At 41.5% G+C, this 25,144-nt stretch overlaps 1 protein-coding gene across 7 annotated transcripts in view; it reads left to right on the forward strand.

The window, feature by feature from the left end:
* Positions 1 to 25,144, forward strand: part of LOC126918241 (zeta-sarcoglycan) — a 215,068-nt gene that overhangs the window by 144,229 nt on the left and 45,695 nt on the right. Inside the window, exon 1 of one of the 7 annotated variants that reach the window (XM_050725944.1) lies at positions 5,511 to 5,615. The exons of the other annotated variants lie outside the window; for them this stretch is intronic. The gene's annotated coding sequence lies outside the window, so the exon portion shown is untranslated. Of the gene's footprint in view, positions 1 to 5,510; positions 5,616 to 25,144 lie in introns of those variants that run through there. 7 annotated transcript variants of the gene reach the window in all.

Genomic DNA, 25,144 nt, shown 5'->3' on the forward strand with positions numbered 1-25,144 from the left:
AGAATCATGCGTTTCCATTTCGTTTCGTTTAGGATGTTACACGTGGTTGAACAACGTTTCATAACAACGGAAGCCATCGAGGAAGGAAATCTTGTATGTTTTCGGTTTTGCATTTCACGCAAGGCGTGTCAACGACTTCGGTCAAAGCCCCAGTTTATCGTGAATGGGAGCAGAGAGCTGCAGAAGCGCGTGATGAATCGCGGAAACTTGCCCAAGTTGTGCGTTTCTGCAGAAACGCGAAAGTTTAAAACTCGCTTTCATGAAAGCCTAGTTAGCGCAATTGTATCCATTGAGACCAACCTTCTGGAGTGCGATACCTTTTACCGTATCATCTCGAAAGCTTTCTTTAAACTTGCTGTTACTGTAGATCCCTTAACATCCTCAACTTCAAACGTAAAAGAACTTAAAAAAAGAGATATACGTCGTATTACCGCCTTGAGCTAACCGCGTAATTGGCAAGTAAGTTTCAGTGGTCGAATTTATAATTAAATAAATGATAAAGCATTATTATTAGCATAAAACAATATTATTTTACTATAGTTAGTTAATCTCGTTTCGAAAACGGGATTACTCGAAAGCGAACAATTTCGAAGCCGTGACAACGCTCGACGTGATCCGGTGTCTTTCGAAACAGCTTCATAACGGGGCACTCTGCTCTTTAATCCGAGTTTTCAACACTTTACACCTTTGACTTCGTTACGTCCGTTCAGCGAAACTACTCCATCGCGTCGGCGCGACGCGTTCCTCCACCGGCGCGGAAGTTGTCGCGTTCGAAAGCGATGCGTCTCGCAAATAAGAAATTCGTTTAACGGCACCGATAAGGTCAACCGTGGCGCGTCGAGTCTCGCGGCCGAGTTCGTCGCTCCTCTCCGGTAAAGGCGACGAAACTCTTGGGAAACTTTGCGAATAAACTTTCCTCTTTCGTGAGAGCGAAGCGCGTGCAAGAAGAAAGACTGGCAGCGAGAAGAACGATAGAGAGTACGAGAGGAGAAAAAGCTATCCCCCAAGCCTAGACGACGACGCGGTGTCATCTTGACGTAAAATATGGATTATTCCGGGCATTTGCATTCGGAAAATAAGCCGACGAGCCGTCGCTGAACGGGGTCTGAACGAGATACCTTTCCTTTTCCATCCTCTTCTTGCCTTCGCCGCTGTCTCCGTTTCCTGTCGAGCCCGACAGAGGAACTTGTCGCCAAAGTTTCGCGGTAATTATCGAATCGTTTGCCAATTCATCGGCAATCGACGCGAAAGCTACACCGTTCCCCTCCTTCTGGTGTAACGATCGAATAACAGCAAGAATAAAAATCCGATTCTCCCTTCGAGAACAGCTTTCTTTCGCCGACGCCGCTCCCCTGTACTCCCCTGCTTCCGACCATCTTTTCAACAACGTTTCCGTCAAGAGTCGTAATTAGATTCCTTCGTATCGAACATCGTCCGCATGACCGGACCAACGTTCGTCCATGTTAATTACTTTCCCGTTGATGCTAATCGATTCGATATACCTCGTCCTCGCCCTTGTATTTTCGATGACAACGGAAATCAACGTCGAGCCAGGGTACGGCTAGTCGTTCGCCACGCGACACCGTTAATCTACCCCCAAAACCATCGATGCGTTCCCACTATTTCAACGATCTGGTCGATATTATTATCCAGCCTGGGTACTGATCAACATCGATTGACATTATCGAATTTATACCCAGGAATACGAGAAACCGGCAGGGACTAATCGTTATTAGCAACGACAGGCGCGAGTACCGACAATGACGAGATTGTGTTAAACGCGTGGTCCGCGTTGCAGCCTGTTTTCCAAAGCGATTTTGCGCGGACGTATCGCCGGGGACAGGTGTTTTTCCCTGTTTCCTCGATTAACGCTGTCACACGCTCTTCACGGTCTCTTTGAGCGTTAAGCGTGATGTCGATGCTTGTTATTTCGTTCGCCGCTCCGTCCGTGTTTTGTCGCGGCGATCGCTCGCTCTCATACATATAAACGCGTATGGGACACGGCCCATTGTTTTCCGATGCGATTTTAAAGCAGACGAAATCGGGTTAAGTCTGTTCGCGGTATGTATAATCTGTGGTATCAACCGATGAGCAGATTCAAGTGGCTGGAACACGATCTTGATCGAACTGAGAACTGAATTAATTTTTTTTCCTCGAAGAATTAGATAGATAGACTGCCCCTTGATCGGAGGATAAATTCGAGAGAGATTATTTTAACCCTGCGGAGATTGACTTAAAATCTATGCTGCCGTATCAAATTTTACATAAAATTCGTAGAGTAGTAGAGAGTTAGTAAAGTAGAATGTGCAGAAGGAGTTTCAACTCCTTCGACACTTAACCGAAATTCCAAATAGAGGGAGAAAATAACACAAAACGTAGATATTACTGGTCCAAATCGATTTACCGATAAATTAGGATTTCTCTAGACTTTGTTCTCTTATATCTATCATTATCCCAACAGTTGGAAAGAATTATCTTTTATTAGAAAATGTCTTCGATCAGTAATTACTGCTGCAGAAATAAGACAAATCGATAGTGCGACATCAACGCTGTCGACATGCGGTACGTGTTAAACGCTAGATAAATATACGACTCTATAAAGAAGCTTTCCAAATTTTTAACCGGATCATAGCTTATTCAGAAACTTTTATAATCACGGAATTAATGCTGAATAAGGTGATCGGTTTCCGTCAGTGAAAATATAGATATAATATATTGCATTTTGAACACAGATAATTATACGATTTCAGATCAGATCAATCGCGATTTCTAGGGTTAATAAATTCATGCATGCTTCTGATGGGCGCTGAAATATCGAAACCCGCGTACTTTCCTCTTAAATCTGTCGACATCTTTGTATTGCGAAATTCATGATTCCGTTAATAATTTGGTGCAGAACCCGCATCGTTTGCCTGGCGTGTACGTTAAGCGATTAACGCGCACCGTTTCAAGAATTTATCGAAGCGATCGGCCGATGTCTAACCAATTTTACATTAGGCGCGAAATTAAGAGCGTACAGATTTCGCTCGGTGGAATTCGAACCATTCAACGCAGTCGATCGTATTAATAGACCACAGAGGATCGTTCGGTGTCGTTAACGAAATGGTTTCTATTTAATGTAACGACATACCTCTACGAAATTCCGTGACCATTCGTTTCACTATGGCCGAGGCACGCCGGTTGAAGAGTTGCGTGCATAGCGGTGGTTTCTGCGAAGTTCAAGTAGATTTATGCCACCACCAGTGTATCTCAATTAATTTCGCTGTGTATATGTACGTATATACCTATCTGCCGGTGATATTGTTGCAGCCGACATCAAACGAACAGCTCGCTTCCAGGAAAAATCTCAATTAACGCTGATCCGTTACGGGTACGCACCGACAATTAACCGGCTCTTGGTCGGCCTATACACGATTCTGTTTTTTCCCCGACCCAATTATGTAGAAATTTGATGTAGAAGTTTTATATACGATTCGTTTCCATTAATTTTTTAAAAACGCCGAATAAATTCGCTTTGTTGCTTTGATTTTTTACCCTCCCATCGAAGAGAAACAAGAAAATCGACGATGTAAAAAACTATGGATATGAAATTTTTAACGACACTAACATGGAAAATATAGTAATTTTATTATAGCCTCTTGTAACATTAGGTGGAACGATTTATTCCTCTGTATGCTTGTAAAACTTTACTGGGTACATGCCCACTCCATGGATGCGAGATTTTCAGCATCGTTAAAATAGGAGATGCACGCATAGCTGACAATTTTAGAAATTTTAGATCCACAGCATTGAATAAAATTCTTCCCTGTTTCTTCATCTTGATGCTTTTAAGGTTCCACTGGATGCATTTTCACCAACTACTCTACGAGCTAAACTCGATCGAGAGTACTCCCTTCATCTTCTCCTTGAATCTCTTTTCGCCACCCTTGCTGAAACTTTTTTAACAACAACCAGATCATGTCTGAAGTTAACACCGAATTTCGAAACGAATGTCAACGAAGTTTCCTTCTCGCGAATTGTATCCATCTCAAACCGTTGAAACGCCAACCTTTTTCCTACGTTCTCTTTCGTCTTCGTTTTCTTACCATGAACGAGCTTCCACCGATGATGACCCGTCACCTGTTTCGTCATCGTGCTCGCCGCCAAGGTATCAAAATACACAGCAACCGGAGAAATGAGCTCGCGTTCGAAGAAACTGGAAGGCAGCGGTGAACTCTGATACGCAAGAGGAAGGCGGAGGAAGAAAGAGAGGCGACCAGAGGAAAGGAAGAGAACGGGAAGGTCTGTGCACGCTCGCAGATGGCCTCGGATAGGCGCTTTGTACGAAAATGAAAAAGTCACGAAGGCGGAAGTTAAGAGCGTGCACACATAGAGGTACAAATACACGCGTCAAGGGACAGAAAGAGAAATTTGTTGCACCGGGAGTCTGATACACCGTACGTCGAGAAAATGTGCGCCGAGGCCTGAAATCGATGCCCGCCATCGACGTTCCTAAATATTTCTCGCTGTTTCTTCCGGTGGCAGGATTCGATCGATACGCGAATATCTCAGAAAGAAATCTTTCGCCTTTGTAAGTTTTTTAATCTCGTTTATTTCGTCTGGATAATTATCAACACGATCTCAGCTACACAAGCTGTCACATTGTAACGATGTAAATCAGGATTTTGAGAAATTAGATTTAAACGCTTGCATTTCAACTATTGAACGTGTTGTACGTACTCGTGTCGTTTTTCTAATTTCACAATTGATTCAATTACCGGCGCGTGAAAAATTATTGGTATACCTTTTTATTCTTCGTGTTATTTAATATTTTTATATCGATATAATCTGTAGGAGGAAAATGAAACGTAGAACCTGATAGAAAGTTTCATTGGAAAATGAGAATATATGTCAGTACGTTTTGTAGGCACTGTATACTTCATCCTCTGTTTCGGTAAGTTTTCGCGTCTTGAAAAAATACAATGAACTTTTCACAACAATAAACGCAGGGCATCATTCGATGAAAAGTATCAGTGAACTGATACATCAGTGTATTTCTCGATTCTCCGTATGTGGGATATATTCCAGGAATTGATCGTACACCTAAAACAATTGAAAAATGTTCGTATAAATACATGTGCTGTTTATTCTTGTTTACGAGATACATATAACGAGTTTTATGTTCTGTCATTTGTTATCTGATTATATCTATTCAGATGATATACAGTCAAAATGACCACCTTACGTTTCAAGATAAATCTTTAGACATCTTGTCATTGATCCGGTTACTCTCTCAATGTCCTGTGGTGTTCCCCGAAGTTGCTGAAAACTTTGTTCTATTATATAAGGTAGTGCTTCCAGATGGTATCGTAATGAACTAGATCAATGACACAAAACGTCTCTAGATTCAGCTTGAAATGTAAGATAGTGATTTGGAGCATCATCTATAAAGTTGATCAGACAACAAAGGATAGAACACATGTAGTTTTCTCATTGTTTTCAGGTCGAATCAATCACGATCGACACTTGAAATGTGTCCAACGCGTTACGGGACAACCTGCATACATTAACTGCGTCGACAGACGCGAAGAGAGAGAAAGAAAGGCAGGGACACGAGATTTTACGCGAGCAGAGAGGTAAACACGTTGGATGAAAGAAATATTTCATTCGGTGCTAGCTATAGACATTGAGAACGCGTGCCGTTATTCTAGCGACATTTTACAGGTGGCAGCGTGCTTTGATAACCTACAATATGCAATCGTTATTTGGATATCCAACGTGAGTTAAAGGGCTTCGCTACGCTATGAATATGCAATATTTCTCTACTTTCGAGTTACGCGCTCTGCGTTTTCAATGCATGCATGAACTCGGGAATAAAGTGGATAGCCCCGTGCCTCGCGCCCTCGAAACTACGATTTTTTTTCCTCTCTCTCATACGCGCTCCCTCGATTTACTTTGCCGGATCGATCGTTTGGAAACGGAACGAATTCTTTAAGATATTCATACTTCATTGTTGAATATTCCATTTAAATGAAAGATAAATACGTAAGATAAATTTGATACGATTGTTAAAAAATCACTCAGTGAAATATCTCAGTGGTACGGCTATGCTAAAATTCAAACTCTCGTTCGAAACCATTCAGTTCCGTTTCATACGCGAGAGAATGTCTCTTTCTTTCGAGTATCCCGGTAAAAGTTGTCATCCGCTTTTGTTGCGACCACATAATACACCAAAGAAAACAGAGTATCACAATTACAGTCTTGTCTATTGACACATTCTACGTTTACCAGTCTCGTTGTCATACGTCCCTAAAATCTTGAAGCTGTCTTCGACCGTACAAATCCTCGATTGAAAAGCGCCTGGGAACACGATGTAACGGGTGTTACCTCCTTTCAGTGCCACGCCGGTGTCGATCTTGAAAACGAAAGACACTTGAACACGGTTCTCAGCTGAACGTGCGATTCATGTTTCTCCTGAGCGTCTTCGTTTGATCAGCGCCGGCTTCTTTTTCAGTCACGAACAAGAGCCACAGAGAAGGCCTCTTTGCTTGTTCGTTCGCTGTTTCTCTCCGCGTCCAGTTCCTTCTTATCCCGAGACTTTCTCTAGTAGGGAAATAAAAAGAGTCACGAGACAGGAAAACCTCAATCAGCAAACACACCGTCGGGACGTCATGAATATCGGAAAATTGGAAATCGGTTAGCCCTTGGGATTCGACGACAGCTCACAGGCCACGTCTACCAACGTTTTCTTTGGATATCGTCCTACCCCTCCAACGGAATTCCGGCGAAATCCTCGCCAGACGTCCTGCGAGGAATCTAGAATTAACGTTCCCGTTTTATACCCACCTCTCGGTATCTCTTACCACGGAACTCTCAACCGTTAGGTCGCTCCGATATTTGCGTTCCTCGATTTCATCGTAATTGTACGAATTGGATCGGATAAAGAATCCGGATTCTACTTACAGCACGAACAGACTTCTTGTTCTTTTAGGTCGGAGATCACTCGAATCGAATACGATGGTGAAAGTTCAAGTAGGTGAAATTTTCTGTTACGTATCTCTGAGTTATTTGTCCCATTCGAGGTTAATAATACGCTCTCGCTCAAACATCATAGGAAAGTTATTATATTACTCCAAAATTGGGAGAGCTTTTGGTTGAATGTAGAGTTTTAATGATTCGGTGAACGTGATACTTTATACGGTCAGGCAAGTAATGCGCATCAAATATCAAAATTTTATTAGACATAGCAAATGTGCCCTGTAAATAACAATAAATTCTAAGGTAAGTTGAAGAAACAGTGTTTACAGAATCATCATTGTTCTGTACATCAGTGTGGCTTCTGAACAGCTTTCAGATACCATAAAACTCGGAAAAACAACGAAAATGTATTTATTATTGTTTTTTCTTCGATTATTCGATTATTATTTCAATATTATTTCAACATTGCAAAACTCGACGCGAGTTTCTTCGACTTGGAAAATGTATATCGCGGACCTTTAACAATTCATTTGGGATTTTCGAGAATCTTGATATGCGCATCGTCTCAGATTTATAGAATCTCATCTTAAATCCGTAGCTTGTTTTACGCGTTTCGACCATGCACGCGGAATCTTGCTTGCAGCGTAGAAAGATTCCTCGTATCGGCGTTTCTGTATCGCTGGAAACAGGAGTGAAACAAATGGCGCTGGATCACGATGACGCGGCGCGATGGCAGAGAAACGAGGAAGGAAAGACTGTATGCGGGATCATTGTTGGGAAGAACAGCTTCCGTTAGATTTATTCCTTTCCTTTATTGAGATACGATCGTTTATATTCCCGGAAATAGAAATCCACGTTGGATCCGATACCGAGCCACGTCGCTCAAACGTTTGTCTCGCTTTCTGCATGACCTTCGAACACTATCGGATCTTAGTGAAACGCACTTAGAGCGTGTTCCTCGAGTTTCATCCGCAGAAAGTACATAAATGGTCCTTGACTGTGGGAGATGTTAAGAAGTTGACGATAGTTGCCACTTTGTATATCATCTTACACGTTCTGTGACTTCTTTTACAGGTAGCTGTCGTACGAGGAGTTTAGATATTATCCGAAGCATGTTAGAGTTTAGAGAAATAGAGGATAGCTTGAACTTGGCTTATTTTTAACACTCAATGCTGATAAATCATTTGAGTTGATTTAGAATCGTGGGTAGAAAACGGTATCGTAAGATTTGCATGACTTTATTCGTTACATTGTCTTCTGTATCTTAGCGATGATTGATTAATATACAAGTAACGCACGCTATTGGTGCAGATACTTCAGAGCGTACTCTTTACTGTACAATTCCAAGTTCATAAAAGATTTTCGTACTTCTTTAATACTTGTTTTCTACTCCATATATTCCTTTAGATATACTCTTAATTTACTCTACCGCACTTCCATAACACACTTTTCCAAACCACCCTAAATATCTTGTATCCTGTCCCAAACTCTACAGCACATGGTCACATCCAGTTGCATCTTTGCAACTCAATCTCTCTCAATCAAGAGCAAACGAATTAAAACCCACGTGCACGCGAATTAGTTAGAATAGCCAGAAATTTGAGCAACGGTATAGCACATAACAATACACGTCCATGGAAGATGATCTAGAAGGCAGCGCGTTCAGATCGCGCGTAAGGATCTAGCTACCTTATTTGTGGCACGGTCCGCCTAGCCAAGCGAAGATGCATTTGCCAGACGGAAGGAGAAGGATGTATACAAACGGCAGTCGCAGTTCACAAGACGAAAAGGCTCCCGTGGGGCTGCATTATCATCCGCCGGCATTAGGTAGCTTGTTCGAGGCGAAGGTGAATCCTTGGCATGTATCGCGTACGCGCACCTGCATTCAGCCGTACATGTGTATAGGACGCGCATTACGTGCGATTTCTATGGGAATACGGCCAGCGGAGCCAGGTTTGCATCCGAAAGATAACCCTAGATGTCCCTTCTACGTATTAACGTCCTCTACGTTCTCCATCTTCCTTTCTGTCTCTCTCATTCTCTCTTTCTCTTAATCTCTGGTATACGGGTCTTTTCTCTTTGTCATCCACTGTGAGTAAACCCTCGCAACATCACCGTGCAGTCCCTGTATCAACGGACCAATCATTCCCCAAAGAAACTGTTACCCCGTACAGGTTTCCCCTGTATCCCGATTAAATCCACGTGGGACCCAACCAGATTTTGCACGACACGCTGCCATTAGGGATAATCGAAGAGAGATGGATGCTGCGAACCGACGTCCTCCTTCATAGAACCGGGTCGTTTGGTTGATTTTCGGGCAATTACACAGTATTGTAGATAAATTATAAACTTGGCTTCCTCGAGATTATGCTTTGAAATTTTTTAATTAATTGGAAACTGGGAATTGGTGGTAAATAGAAATGGTACCTCTAGATTTGGAATATTTCATGAGGTTGTATATCATTGGACTCAGCTTGTCGTGAAACTTAAGAGTTTGAATTTCCTAATGGAAAAGAGGAACTTATAATAGTTTCAAATGGTACGTCCGAAATTTGAAATGTCAACAAGATTCGAGCGCAGCTGAAAGTTTCCTATTTCCTTTAGCATGATTTTATGATACTATGTGCCGCTTTTGTCGATGGAAAATGCTTCGTTCAGATCGGTGGAGTGACATCAATTTATAACTTTAACGAATGTATGAACTCTTCTATGCTGTTATGTCTGCAGACGAATTTTGGCAAGATGAAATATTGCTACTGCTGTCGCTCTAAGTCGTTCATAGCTACCGACTTCCATTACATCCGCAGAATATTCACAATCAGTCTGTTAGCGAAATATGTAGAATTGCATGTAAATGTAAGTTGTCTGACCGAACGTGAACTCCGTCTTCATTTCTCTGACACTTTCTTCGCCAGTTCCATTTACCTTCTCTGAACTTGTCGAATCGAAGTTCCAAAGACGCAATTATTCCAAAGTTATTACCAAAATCGTCGGCTGTCCGTCATTCAGAAGTCGTTTCACCATTTTGGAGGCACTTAGGGAACCAGTTTTGCGATCTATAGAACGCTAGAAAATTCTTTTTACGTCATAAACGGGACATCAGTTTCCATTATTTCATCATCGTTTATCCGCTTAAACAGAAAATATTTCACTACACGATTAACATATTTTCTACGAGATAAAACATACCTTGGATAGTAAACAAAGTCATCGCAAACTCGATTGCTTCCGATAGACGAGAAAGAAATTAATTTTTAAGGAATTGAAAACTGATGTGCTCGGAGAAGCTCCGTATCCTTGCGAAACTTCCGTTTGAACACTAGCCATTTTTACGCTCCTTCCTTGAAAATAAAACTCTAAGGACGTTGGAGAAAAAGAAAGAGCACTCTGAACTTAAAGGTCAGTTAGTTACTTGGCGAGTAGTCAAATAGAAGTAGAAAGTGGAAAGTTGAAAATACTAGTAGAAAGTAATTAGGTCTGGTGTGACAGCCAGTTTTAGAAACAATCGGACTTGTAACTACTTTTAGTCTGCCAACATTTGGATTTCACTTAAATCATTGAACATTAGAATTGTCTTAGAAATTTATTTAATCCATTCGATATCGATGACGTATCTTATGCAACATATCGGTATTTATTTTTATTATTAAGGGATTATTATTATTATTATCGATTAATATTGAAAAAGCAATCGAAGAATCGAGATCATCTAGAAAGAATATTGCTAAGAAAAGAACATTGTATGAAATTGAAAAGAGCGATATCACAAGCAAGACTACCAAAATTTCGAAATCGAAACTTCCATTGCTGGTGACTGTCCTTTACATAAAGATCGACCTTGAATAGATTAATAAATTCGATTAATGTCAAATCAATTCCTCCCAAAGACCTACGAACTTTTTCAATATCTCAAAATGTGAATTACTTTTGACGTACTTCGATATTTCAATATTTCAAGAGACTACTCCAATCTCGTATCGTTTAACTGTAATCGCCTGGCTGCCATAAAATGTCCATCCAAGATCCCAAAGAGTAACTCACGAGCAGAATTCGCTATAATTTCACGGTTATAAATAAATACGCGAAGAAGGAGAATACTCGTTGCTCGTCAGCCACAAGGCTAACCGGAAACGTTTTTGTCGGGAATCAAGTTAAGCTCCCGAGTCACGAGGCGCCGCGTTCAAATGGTGTTGATACCGGCGGTCTTACGATGGCCCCATAAACTCAAGACAAATGGCGTTTAAGAGTTTATCGTTTTCGGGAAGCGAGAGAAGTGGCGGCGTTACAGAGAAAATACGATGAACGAAGGAACAAGATACTAATGGACAGTGAGACTGAAGCAGAAGGAACGAGGATCGTGTCTAATGTCGGAGAGCCAACGATTCTTATTCCCGAATTCGTTTCCACCGTACGTAACGGCAACTGTATTCGCCGTCTATGCTACACGTGCTCTCGGCCGCCATTAACATTTTTACGAGATCACGTAACTCACTGTGTTCGCTGGAACATCGTGTGATTTTCTTTCCGTCTGTAACGATGGTTACGAGATTTAATAGGGGAAATAAACGTGGACTTATGGTATGCAATTTTTACCTTACTAACTTTGGTTAATATCACGGAGATTAGGCTCGGTGTTTAGAGCAGGCCGAAAGAAGAATATCTAATATAATACAACATTAAAAATGTGGAAGAGTGTTTAATGTGGGTACTTGAGGTTACCACATGGACGAAAGGTAGAATGGATCGTACTCCAAGGTGGATTGTCAACTTGGGTCGAGTTGTCTTTTTGGAATGTCCACGTCATTTGTCACTTAAATAGTTGCGAAAAATACCCGCTTCGATTGACCAATTTAATTGTCAATTAGAATTAAGATAATAGACCAAGAGTTAAGAGTAGAGAGCCGAAACTAGGACTTTCTTAATACAATTAACAATTCGCAAGTACAAATCTATCTATAGTCTCATGTTCCTACGATACTATTGTAGTATTGGTTACACTGTTTTGTAACGATTAGCACAAACTTTGCTAAACAGTAAAGTGATGTTACACTTGAGTTAAGTTACTTACAGTACTACCGCGAATTTCAAAGGAATATTCAAATCAGTACGTAATATAGGTGACGCAAGAGGATGGATGATCCCATAGCTCAATTGTGGCCTTCGAAGGGCCTCCTTATTCGGTTTTGTCTCCCTGTGCATGACACATTGTGTTTTATGTTGTGTTTGTATTATACGTATGCTACGCATAACCGTGATAATAGCATACTAATCGCATAACATTACAATAGAGACAGCTGATGTAGGAAGCAAAACAGCTTCGAACAGAGCTGGTATGGACAATGCTGAGAGATCGGCCGAGTTTCCCTGTTTGGTTTCAAAATTTCCCGCCGCACAATCAGGCGATTCGACAGCGCGCTAATTATCTCTCATTGGCATCTAAATTTTTCCTCGGTACTTGTTATGTATTAAAACAACGTGATTTCATAACGAATGAAAAAAACTGCGAGCACACTACTCCTAGTGAATTCCGCATTTGTTGACACGAAGCGATTTCAGGAAAGTCGTATGACCGTGAATGACCGATATGAACCGTAGAGATTTTTCTTATTAATTAGAGTATGAACATCTAAACGAGATAGATGTGTGATAGATGATTCGTTTAATTTCTCACTGTACAATTACGAAAAGAGTAAAAACATGGATAACGAAGATTATGGAGACATGTAAAAAGCCATAACTTAAGAAAGTGACTTTAACGTTAGATATCATCTGATTCGGATTTTGATCTGGCCGTTCTTATAGTTAATCGTATCGTATATCTTAGATTCGCTCCTCATAACTACCCTAAAAATGATGATACTATGGAGTATTGTTAAATATAAGAGAAACTTACATATGTACGTATTTATATCCCCATTCTCATTTTCAGGATCATTTTAATCTGCGTCCGTAGGATAATCGATAATTTCCAGGAATTAATTGCTGTATGACGAATGATCATGTGGAATTATTGCTATCAGAAAGAGATGACATTTCAGAATTTCCTTCTCGGTTTTTCGAATATCGTCTTGCAATTGACAAGATGGGACGATTGTCCTACGCAGCCATATAACAATCGTGTTCTCTCTCGAGGAGATCAAACGGTCTGTTTTTCGTAGATTCAAGAAAATCACGCTCATGGGTCGCTTCGTTCCATCGTCAAGACTTCCGTGGATCCTGCTCGTGATACGTCCAACCAAAACGAGCAGCGAACTAACATCCTGAAGTGAAACTTGCGGAATCTCCGGAGAACGAAGACGAGGATACGTTTGTACGCCTCGTATTCCCGGGGGTTTGCCTTCCTTCTTCCTACCTTTCTCTCGATTTTCCCTCTCCAGTTTCTTCCTCTATTATATCCCACCCTTCACTTCCGTATTCCTCTTTCGTTCTAGTAACATGCGGTTGAGTAAGGGGACGGGATACCGCGTCGACGCTGTGTTTGGCGACGATTGACGTCGTCGATGGTGATGCTACACGACGCCGCAGTAGATTCAATGGGGGCCTAGATAAAGTTCTTGATATGCTGATACGTCGAGTTTGTTGCTGCAATGCATAATTTAGAATAAAATAAAATAGAACAGTAAAAATATAAATTTGACAACGGGATACAGATAATACAATAATAACTTAACTTTGTACTTGGTTTCAAAGTTTGTTTCTCTCTGAACTCTCTCGCGACTTTCTCTATTCTTATACGCTCTTATCACGCTCTTAAAAATGACACATACAAAGTATATTCTTTTCACATGCAACCAATACTCCTACAGTTATATTGTATTTATTACAACATTCGCATGCTAATTAATTAAGTTCAAATATATTAAATTTCTTATTTTTAACTCAAATATGTAAAAAAAAAGAAATGTACATGTTAAATTTTCACTCACATTCCCTAAGGCGCTGATCATTATTTATAGATAAAAATTTCCTCGGTTCTTAATCGCTTATCAATCATACACACTCCTATCACTCAGCGTTCAGTGTTTTTTTTCTCTTTGGCATCCGCTTCCTCTCTTTATCAAGACAGTTCTGCCCTTTTTAAATGTTTTTAATTAATAAAATATCTATCAAAGGGTGTCCAGCGTGCAGCTCTTCAGCCGGATAGTTGTTTAATAATCCAAGTAGATGAAATTGACGTAGACCTTTCGAAACAAGTTTTCAATTTTTCCTGTGTTCTTGTCACTGACCGGAAATTAGAGGCGCCCCATTGTGTGCCTTTGTCCCGTTCGACTCGCGTGACTTCCTTTTTTTTCATTGCACTCCCATGGTCAACCAGTGGTGGTTACGTGGCACGACGCGACGTGCACACTTGGCTTATGTCGACGCCGACGTCAAGCCTCGTTCGTTACGCGGCGACGTTTTCGTCGTAAACCCGTTGAAAATCGGGCCAGACTCGGGAGCTTGATTAATCGCCAGCTCGAGGCGCCGCGTCTTTTTGCAGCCGTAAAAATTTGTTGTGCATTCGGCGGAGAAAAAAATCGTTGCATTTGCTTGATGGCAGCGGGAGTGAAGTGTCACGGAGAGGAACGGGGCTAATGTTCTTTTTAAACTTTGATCTGACACATTCTAGGCAATGCTGGAAATTTCTTTGTCTATCGTTTACAGTCGAAATACTTTGTATGGTAATATCACATCGAATTTCAAAGTCTTCACTCTTTTAAATACGGATTTATCTGCATTTAAGTTATGTTTTGAAATTAGAATATTAGATTGGTATCCGAATAAATAATTGACGTAGAATAACTCCAGTGATTAGTCTCGATCGAGTCGATCAGTTTGGTATTTGTTTATCTCGATTTGCTAGTTTTAGTGCTAAATTTGCGATAAGATAGTTGCGCAGAAGTATAAAGAATATTAGATACACCAACATATTAATGCTTTAAATAAAAGTTAGTCGTAATATTCCATGGTCGTAGTCACGCACAAATAGAACACAGCGAAAGAACAGGACATATCAACAAAGATCAGAGAGAGAAACGCGGTCGGAGCCTGGTAATCCAGATTACAGAACGTTTTCCGTGCTTTTTGCGTTTCCCTGTCGGCCTTTCAATTACCGGAAGCTACGGTTCCATTTTTCCCATGGCGCAGCGCGCGGACCGGTAATTAGGTGGCGTATATAAATTCGTTAACTCTTTTAAAAGGTTAATGGCCCATGTGGCATTGGCAAAGAATCACCTTCCCCGGTACTTCTGCTTTATTTCCCTACCGAATTATTTAAAGGACCTGGAATTGGAATTGAATGCGGCCGGAACGAGCAACGGTTACCAATAGACCATCAGTCGTTCCATATTTTCATGGAGCCGTTATGACAAAGAGTCGCTCGGCCTCTTAATTAATACCTCCTCAAATTTATAGACTTTGTCGAATTTTCGAACGTTTCTCACATAACTTCAATTAACGAATTGTTTTCTTTCACTCGTGTCTTTGTGTTTTCTTTGTAATTTTAAGATTCGTTCTATAGCCGGACTATATTTATACGGATGAGTTTATATTAGATGTATGGTCTCGTAGTTGAACTTTTATTATCCAACCTACGGTCAAATGGAGTTTCAACTTCGATTACATGAATATATATTCTTACTTTCTTGCAATTTATCCTTATACAGAGTGTTACAGGATATATGAACGATGCTTGTAGCGTTGATTCTAGATTTTAATAAAATAATAATGAAATAAATGCCTGTTAAAACTTATTCCTCAAGTTATAAATTATTTAATTTTCCATTAGAAACATCTCTACAAATGTAACCCACTTTACATCTATATGCGTTTTTTGTAAATGACGCAGATACGACGCATATGTTCAAATTCAATTTTCTGAACGTTAGTTCCTATCAAAAGAACTAACAAGAACAGTATATTGAGGGGTTAGGCAGGTCTATTATCAGAACCAGAAGTTAAGTTAGATACTTATAAAAAGGTACATATACAAAAATTACGACTCTCGATGATTTTTATTTTGCGTTCTCTTTGTTCCTTTATTTTCATACTATATTTTATAGAATAGAAGTGGAAAACTGAAACTCTAGAATAATAGAAATCTAAACTTCTAAAGAAACAGAGATTGAAACGAGTTAATGTTTGCAAGAGCCAAGTTATCCAACAAATTATTTGGCTCGATTTCAGCCAGTTTTCATCGTTGGTCAATAATCGACGTGCTTACAAAAGGGGTAAATTTCTCTTGTGATTACAGCTACGTCCGCTGCGATTTACGGCGGCGGTGCAAATGTTTCAACGATATTTCAATAAGCACACAGGCGATACGCGTTATTACGAGCGTAGCAAAATGACCTTCGAACATTGTTGATACGTCCACGAATGGATACATATGATGTTTGCTAGAAAGATGTATGCTGATGCTAATGTATCGCGAAAGCGAGCAGCTGAACTCTGTGAACGAGCCGTCATGCGCGTTTCCATATTTGGGTATTGTTTAGAACTCCGTTCTAACGTGAAATATATTCAGTGTGGCGGGTACAGTATGTAGCAGCCATTAAGCTTTAGAGTAGGATGTATTTGGTAATGAATTGCTTAATTGAAATGGTTACATACCTAATCCTATATTAAATATGGAGTATCCATTGTTTCGGATTCGACGTTTCCTGTTTAATTTAGTAAAGTAATTCGATAATTTGACGAATTAAAATTTTAACTGCGTCCGTACTAAGTTTCTCTCTTCGATTTACCAGTGTAAAAATAAAAATAATTCCTTCGTCCAACCATAAAGAAAATTTAATTAAGAGCTCGTTATCGAAATACCATCCATCAGCAAACGCCCTCATAAATACGATCTCCCATCCGATAAATTGCCCAACCATCTATCCATCGTTTATTTTATACGTTGGATCCATGATCTCAGCAGTTTCGTCGTTCGTCATTATAATATTACACACCCCGCCGATCCCGAGGCATCTAAACCACAGGAAAAACCCGAGCAGAAATTATCAGAATCGAATTCTCATAGGGTAACGAAAGCAGTAGGAGGGTTATATCGAAACAAATCGCGTACCGGAAGCGTAGGACCGCTGTTGGGCGCGCCGCGGGCGCTTGCTTGCATTGTTGATCGTGCCCAGAGTGTTTTTTCCCCCTGTTTCCACTAGGGACGGATTGCCGGAGATGGTAGCTCAAAGCGGAACAGCTCACCGCGTTTTTCCTTTGCGATGACGCCGGGTAAAAGAGCACTTTTCTATTAACGAAGCACGCGCGTTCACCTACCTATCCACTGACGAGAAGGCTCAGGTATTTATTTAATAAAACGCGACTAGAAAGGTGAACGGTACGAGGGAAAAGGATGAAAGGGGAAGAGAAACAGTAAGAGGGGGTTGGATTACAGATTTTCCAGATAAAGGGAAGCAGAATGGCGATGCCGGACAAGCCATGCAACGAACACCAAAGAAATTCCCTTTACCTCATAATTTGCCTGTGTCTAACTTGCTTCCCTTTACCTTCTTCCACAGTCTCTCTTTCTCTCTCTTTCTCTCTGTTCCTCCAGGTTTGCTGTTCTTTCTCGAATACTTTGTATGTGATTTTATACCAGAAGTTTGGAACGCACGACTTTAAATGGACACACTTTTTATGCAAAAAAATCGCCGGCATTCAACGAGCACGTTTACTTCCGCGCGATCAAATACCGAAGGACCATCGTTTATCCCTTTAAAGCTAACGCGTCGTGAAATCCTTTGAGGGAATTTTTTTTTCTTTTCCTCTTTTACTACCTTACTCTTTCGGTTCGTTGCTATTGTTTATTGATAGATCGATGCGGGAAAGGGAGAATTTATATACAGAGGAAAGTCACGCAAACGATAGAACGATTGTACCAGAAAAATGTACGCTCGATCGAATCTCGTAAACGAAATATAGGATGGCGAACCATGAAACCACGTATTCGTAGTTACCAAATATGTAGTTTTCATCACTTGAACTCTCTTATACGTCTTTCTTTGTCTTTCTGTAATATCTGACGGATTACTGAAATCGTTTACAGTCACTGAATGTTGTACGTTTAAATATCTTTCCACTGCTTAATCTTAAGCTTAATCCTGGGAACATGAGAAAATAACAAAATGGTTGTTGAGTGATTATTTCGTCTATTCCATTAATTTATATTAAAATTCTACGACAATTCTATGTCCCATGGTCTATTTAAAGCTCTATTGAAAAGTTTTATATTGGAGTTTTTTAGATCTCGGGGTCTCCCTTCCATTACATCTGATATGGGGGAGCGGATATAGAAGGACATGGGAATGGCAGTTTGACAAAGCCTGTGAAAAATTCCACACAGTTGAAATTCGAATTGGATGGATTATTGGAAGTTGGGGAACCGCTAGATGATCAGTCATCGTATGACCTATAGAAACTACCAGTATCATAAGGGTACTTGCTATCGAGGTATGGCCAGGATGAAACTACGAAAACCAAAAAGCATATTGTCTGGAATCCATCAAATCACTAATCACGTCACGTACCAGCTGAATATCGATAGTAGCAATCGAATCGAAATAGCGATCATATCCGACCGAGTCACAAATCTGTTCTAGCAGAAAACTCCAACACCATCAGAAGCTAACAACCCCTAAACTCGTCCAGTATCATTCGATCGCCATCATCGAGGTGATCGAACGAATACAGGTAAACCAATCGCGATTCGACATCGCTGTGAAGGAACGAAACGAAACGAATCGAGAAGACTAATCGAGCGGACCAATGATAGATGTACGACGTTGAAGGAAGTTATCCGAAGATCGGAAGCGGATGAGAAGGTACCAAAGCATGGAAGTTGGCGGAGGGGAGGGGGTAGGACTAGTGGGTAAAAAAGGATTTGTTCCCTGTGAACGTTGAACCGTACACAGGTCGACGTCGCTTTTATCCACGACGAACAACGACTTGGCTCCACTTTCAGCCGACGAGTTCGCGTTGCCTGGCCATGAAAAGGCGTTGCAAGGCCGGGACGGGGGTGGTTGAACGTTGCTGGAATTTGTCCGTTTCATTTACCACGAGATATTTTCGGCCACGAAGCCATGGAACAGAAACTGGAAGGGAGAGGGAGAGAGAAAAGGAGTGAGAAAAAGCCCCCGGTGGTACGGACGAAAGTTATATTGCATTTATTGCGAAATGAAGTTCCTCGAAGCGACTATTCTCAGTGTTCTCTGGCAACTGAGCAACCCTCGACGGCGGACTTTCGTCGCTACCAAAACGTTTCTGGCGTCGTCGATACGAGACAACGAACCTCATCCCTTTTCACTCTGGAACACGTCCTCTATTTCTCTCGCACCGCTATCCTGACCATCCAGCTTGGGTACCCCCCTTCCGCCCTCGTCCCACTCTTCGTCTCATCCACGAATACTGTATGACCATTGTCGAGATTTTCATTGTGCGCAGTAGAAGCGAAGAAGAGAACCGACTGTCCGAGCAGGCAGTAGTTTCTAACGAATTGGTCGGCCGGAAACTGTCCTTCGCCCGGAGCAACCTGCTGGGACCCTGGCTAAATAGGAGGCTTCCTGCGGGATCCGGACGTACTCCGTTATTCCCTTTCTCCTTCTTTTCCTCCTCTTCTCTCTCACTCTGTCTGTCTGTCTGTCTGTCTCTCTCTCTCTCTCTCCTTCTGACTTTTTTCTTTTTCTCGTTTCTTTTTTTCTGCGTTTTTTTCTCCTTTCTCCCATCTGTGTCTCGATGGCGGAGCGAGAGGTTTCTACGAGAGGTCGTGAGGAGCCGGTTATTTCTACTGGTTCTCTCGGAATGTCGGAGTAGAAAATATCTCGACTACTTACACTAGATGAATCGTCTACTCTTGGTCTGTTAATTAACTTATCTCGCCAAATTTTTCATCCTATTTTAATTTGTGGCCAAAAAAAAGGACAGTCTTATATATACCATCAGCACAAAATCGCATTCATTCGTCGAAAACTTTCGGTTTAATCAAACAATCACGCCACATTTCGACTTCACTATTTTGCTATAGTATCTCGTAGCGTGGCTACCTAATCATCGAAGGAATTTACAAGTCGCCAACCTTCGATATCCGATACCCAATAACAAGCTCCCTAATTCTGTTTCTATCATCTAATATACCAAACTATCGGCACCAATCCTCCTCGCGATCATGTATTAACACCGCTTTATCCACTCGGGACAACCGGCTTCCTTCACTTTTAAATCACCACGCTCCAATCTCTCCCTTGAATCTGACGCTGGAACCCTTGGGCCGCGGGAAACTTTAACGACGCCGTGCTTCATCCGCGGTGATTCGCCGTCAGCGCGGTTCGTGGCCGATAACAGATTTAATGGATTCGATTTCGTCGATCCTTTACCACTCCGTGTACACAGGCCGCTTAGCGTCGACGTCACCGCACCGACTCCCTGGCTTTAGAAAGTTTCCAAAGACGAGGGAATATTAGTTCGCTGGCGCGAAGCGGCGAGAATCGAGGCAGCCGTCGTTCCTTGGACTTCAGGACGAAAATTGAAACGTCGTATAGCGGCTCTTCGAGACTTTCCAAGCCGCGAACGTCCGTTAGAAGGATCCCTGGAGGTAAAAGGCGGCACGCTTTGTATCCTACCCTCGCGTATATCACCCTTTTACCGCCACGGGACACGCGCACACGCGCACAATGCAGCCAGTTTTCTTCTTCGCGTTGGCAACATGAGTGGAAAAAAGGACGATGGTTTCGTCAGCGGGTAGTTTTAGCCCTATCACGAACCGCCACTCTTCTCTTCGCCGCATGTCACATGGTTTCCTCGCGGTATTGGCAGATCCGGTAAATTCTCAGTCGACGCCACGTCCGGAAGTCGAATCACCGATAAAAGCCATGCCATGATTTCGAAATAATGCCCTCGGCGTATTTACATCGAGACCGCAATGGAATTTTTATTGATTTTTTGGGATATTTTAGAATGATACGCGCTTCTGCGACAAATTGTTTGATTTAGAAGTCGATCATGGTATCAAGTTTGACTTACTCGAAATCATATCGTGCTCTTTCGATATTTTACTACTTTCGCTGCACGAGAGATGTTCGCATTTTATTGGTGTTTTTATCCATATTTATGTTTGTACAACATGATATTTTTTTAATAGATGATATATGGCGTAGTATGTTTAAATGCGTTTTTTAATCCGAGTGTGTATTTGAGTATTGGAGGTCTTGTACGAATCTTGATACGATCTGAAATAAGTTTGCTGAGTTCTGATCGGTCGACGTGGCAGTGTCCTGGACATGATTGTCTATCTTTCCTAATGGTTACGTTTTTAACTGATAAGAGGGTCGATAAGTCTGAAGTGGTGTAACTGCGGGGGAAAAAGGTGTAATAAGAGGAAATATTACAGAATCGATTTTCTCTGATTTATAACTCTCAACAAAAGTAGTTCTTGAAGGAAAATTAGTAAAGTGTCCCCTACGATGTATTTGAATTTTTAGCGTAAAATTTCGGATCGATCAATCAAAATTTCAGGAAGACCAGTTTAGAGACATAATCGCTTTTGACGTTATCCAACTGCAATTAGTTGACACGTTTGTATCAGTTGCGTATGGATAAATCAGTATTAGTCCGTATAATTACATATGAGTCTGGATGCGCAGATGCTCTGACATCGAGCAGCTGCGTTCAGCTATACTGATTAGTTGGATTACCTCGTAAGATTGAGAGATGCTGACAGTGGATTTACATAGAGATAGTCCGACAACAATTACTTTGTTCCAATTATGTATAACTTCGTTACCAAGAAAGATCTTTTAACTCGGAAAGGGACTAGTCCGGTATCAGATAACTACGGTGTTGTTATTACGAGGAAGAAAGAAAGAGAGGGGGATAGAAAAAGAAAGCAAAGTGAATTTAAACGAGGAAACAGCGACGATTACGTGAAATGACGTATTTCTTCGATACGCATTTCCCCAGCGACGATGAGTCGATCATAAGTGTTCAAAAACCTTCGTACAATTATCAAAATCGAACCTTCTAGTTGCAAAGAACATCTTTTTATCGATGTACATTACGACTACATTACGACTACTTTCATCAGAGGTCGCGAAATAAGCTAATTATTGATCAAATAAACAGTTCTTAAATCCATCCAATTCCCAATGATAACGTGCTCCTAACGAGCAGCTTCAAAATAAATACCACTGAATTCAGGTAAAATACAAAGCCCTCCAATGTAGAAGGAAATATTCCAAGCAACAAAGTTTCAGCGCGATAGACATAATAGCATGATATACGCCATCAGTCGTCCCGGGACTTTCGTCCACGGTGTATTCCAGCAGCTTTCTGGAGACGCGGTCTCGACGACAAATAATAGAATCAGCGCGTGCTGGCTGAGCCAGGGCAAAGAATGAACACAGCGGGTCGACCTCTGTTAAACAGAAGGCTAGGAAAGATGGTGGATAAAATAAAACGAAAACGAGAATGGCGTGGGTGACAAATAAAGTGTAGGTTGAATTCAGGTTGTAACCGAACTGACATTCGTCTCGTCGAGTTTCACCCACCCAGCCTGCTCGGTTAAATGCGCCGTTCCACGAGTTTTTCTCCTCGTATCTCATTCCTCCTCGACCACAACGACTTGGCCAATATCATTTTTTCTTCGAGGGCACCCGATGTTATCCGGACAACGGAACATAGCCAATTTACCAAGGAACACGTTCGACATATGCTTGTCCCTTAAAATTATTGCTTCCTTAGCTCCACGTGCTTTAAACTTGAATGCACGTTGTTTTCGTGGCAAACTAGATAAGATTACTGGTCCTTAAAAGATACATCGCTCTGGTCTCCTCAATTTGTTCGAAAAACTTCAAAGAAGAGACTCCCTTAAAGAAGCGTACTCGCATGCTGCCGCGTCTTATGAATTCTCCAGACGACGAGATCAGATTCAATTTACCTGACAGTATATTGTTAAGCTCAACCACGCCACCAGCGAGATTCCTCGACGAAAACACGCCTGCGGAAACGTTGGTACGCTTATCGCGATATTAGGCGTCGTGAATGTGCTAATGATGCTTTTACTATTTCCACGAGAACGATTGGGTGGATAATGGCTCGATTTCAAACGGATTCGAAGAACACATTCCAAATAGAAAAATTCTAATCGGATTGGAAATTATCCAAAACGTCGACGATCGGTTCAGCTAAATATAATGATTTTCGATTAGCTAAATCACCCGGATAATTAACGCGAATTTAACTTTATGAGGATTGTAATTATTTATAGAATATGATTGAAAATTCGAAATCTATTCTATAGTTGAATATTGAGATCGAAATGCTGATTACGTTTGCAATAGATTGATAAGACAAGTAGTTCTACAGTCTGGTAGAATAGTAAACCGATTAGATAAGTAAATCCACGATATAAGATTAAGTAAAGTATGGGTAGAAAAAGTAGTAATCTATGAAAAAATTGTTGAGTTCAAATAGGAGGATTCGTATATACAATGCGCAGTTTGACAACACGATCTATTGATATACTGTGTACTCTTGATAATTTTGCACGATTAGTTTTATCTCGTTATACGTATATCTGTCAGTAGGAATATACAATTACGCAAGAAGCTCGAGAAAAGATTGTGGGAATGGTATGCTAGCGACTCAGTTCAACGATTTCAGTTCAACAGTTCGGTTAATTAATGTATCGTGTTAATCTCCTGTTTTAAAATGACACGTGAGATTTATGATATGGTTTGCCAATCAAGTGTGAAAATCACGAATCACAGCCATGATACATATCAAATGGCGAATTTAATAAACCACGAATTCGATCACTTATAAATTATAATTAAATGATTCCTCTATCTCAACATATGTTCATCGCATACCACATTCTGGCACGTCACGTGTCCTAACGAATTGAATCATAAATTAATGGAATCATAAAGAATTTCATCGGAAATATTTAACATTTGTTCGTATACAAATTAAATTAAAGTAATACCTGGCTAAAACGTTAAGCGTTTTTTCATTTTTCAACACACATCTCACATACGAAATTTGAATTTAAATTCAAAATTCATACGAACATCGATCGGATCGCTAATATAAAATTTGAATTGTATTTTTCCTTGCCGAATTTCACCACTCATCGACGATCACCCACGGCCGGCCGTTTATCGAGCGATTCCTCCGTGATAACTGAGTCCATTGACGAAATTCACCACCGGAAACGAGGCCAAATTTCCGTGCATAATTAAATTCTATCCACGACGGACGAAGTTTCTCGCGGAATAATTGGCATTCTAGAGGCCGGTCGGCTGTTCACGGGGTGCAGGTTCGGCTGCAAAAAGCTGGCTTTCGCGGCGGGCGTAGATAAGGCGATCTATGCGAAGGCTGAGGTGGCTTGTTACGGAGCGAAATAGTCGGCGAGCCCGTATAATCCAGGGCGACCGGACGACCGAAAGACTCGATTAAGGCAAATCGAGCAAACTCGACGTCACGTAGGAGAGAATCTGCCTCTCGCGCGGAGCCAGCGTCTATCCTTAGACGAAGTCCGTTCGTGAGACACAGCCAGAGAAGAGAATCAGCCTCTTACTACTCTCTCCGGTTACGAGCGAACCGACGCGACCCCTTATCTCCAACGTAGATACGTGCCTGTCGGATTAACGCATTACGGAAGTTCCGTGCGAGAGCACAGAATCGACCTAAAAGCCAAGAGCCTCGAGCCGTCCGCGCCTGTAGTGTGCCGGCTGCGCTGGCCTGAGGTTACACCCAGGGGATCCGACGCGTCCCTGGAACACCGCGCCAGGGTTCCTTCGACACGGTGTTCGCGCGTACGCGAGCCGAATATCGACATTCCGCGCGAAATCCACGCGAGATCCACGCGAGGTCCACGCGAGCTGGCTGCAGTCGTCGCGCGCCGGTTTACCCACTGCTGTAGATTCACCCCTGCTTTAACTGTTAGCCTTACTATCATCGTCGGCGATCGTAATTCCAACGATGCTAACCACGGTGCGTCCGTTTCCATATTCATCTGCGTCACGAAGACTCGACGGGCCGATAGATCGCGCGCTTTACAGGACTCGAGGGGCTGGTATTTACGGCGGCTTGTGCCTCGTTGGTATCTAGCTTGATAATGAGTGAGAAGGACAGAGATATAGGCGAGAGACGTAGATTTCTACGAAGAGGAATTTTTGTCGGTTAACGAGGGAACAAAGTTGGCAAAGCGATCTCG

Source organism: Bombus affinis, chromosome 7 (assembly GCF_024516045.1).
Source record: "Bombus affinis isolate iyBomAffi1 chromosome 7, iyBomAffi1.2, whole genome shotgun sequence".
In the NCBI taxonomy this organism is placed as follows: Eukaryota; Metazoa; Arthropoda; class Insecta; order Hymenoptera; family Apidae; genus Bombus; species Bombus affinis.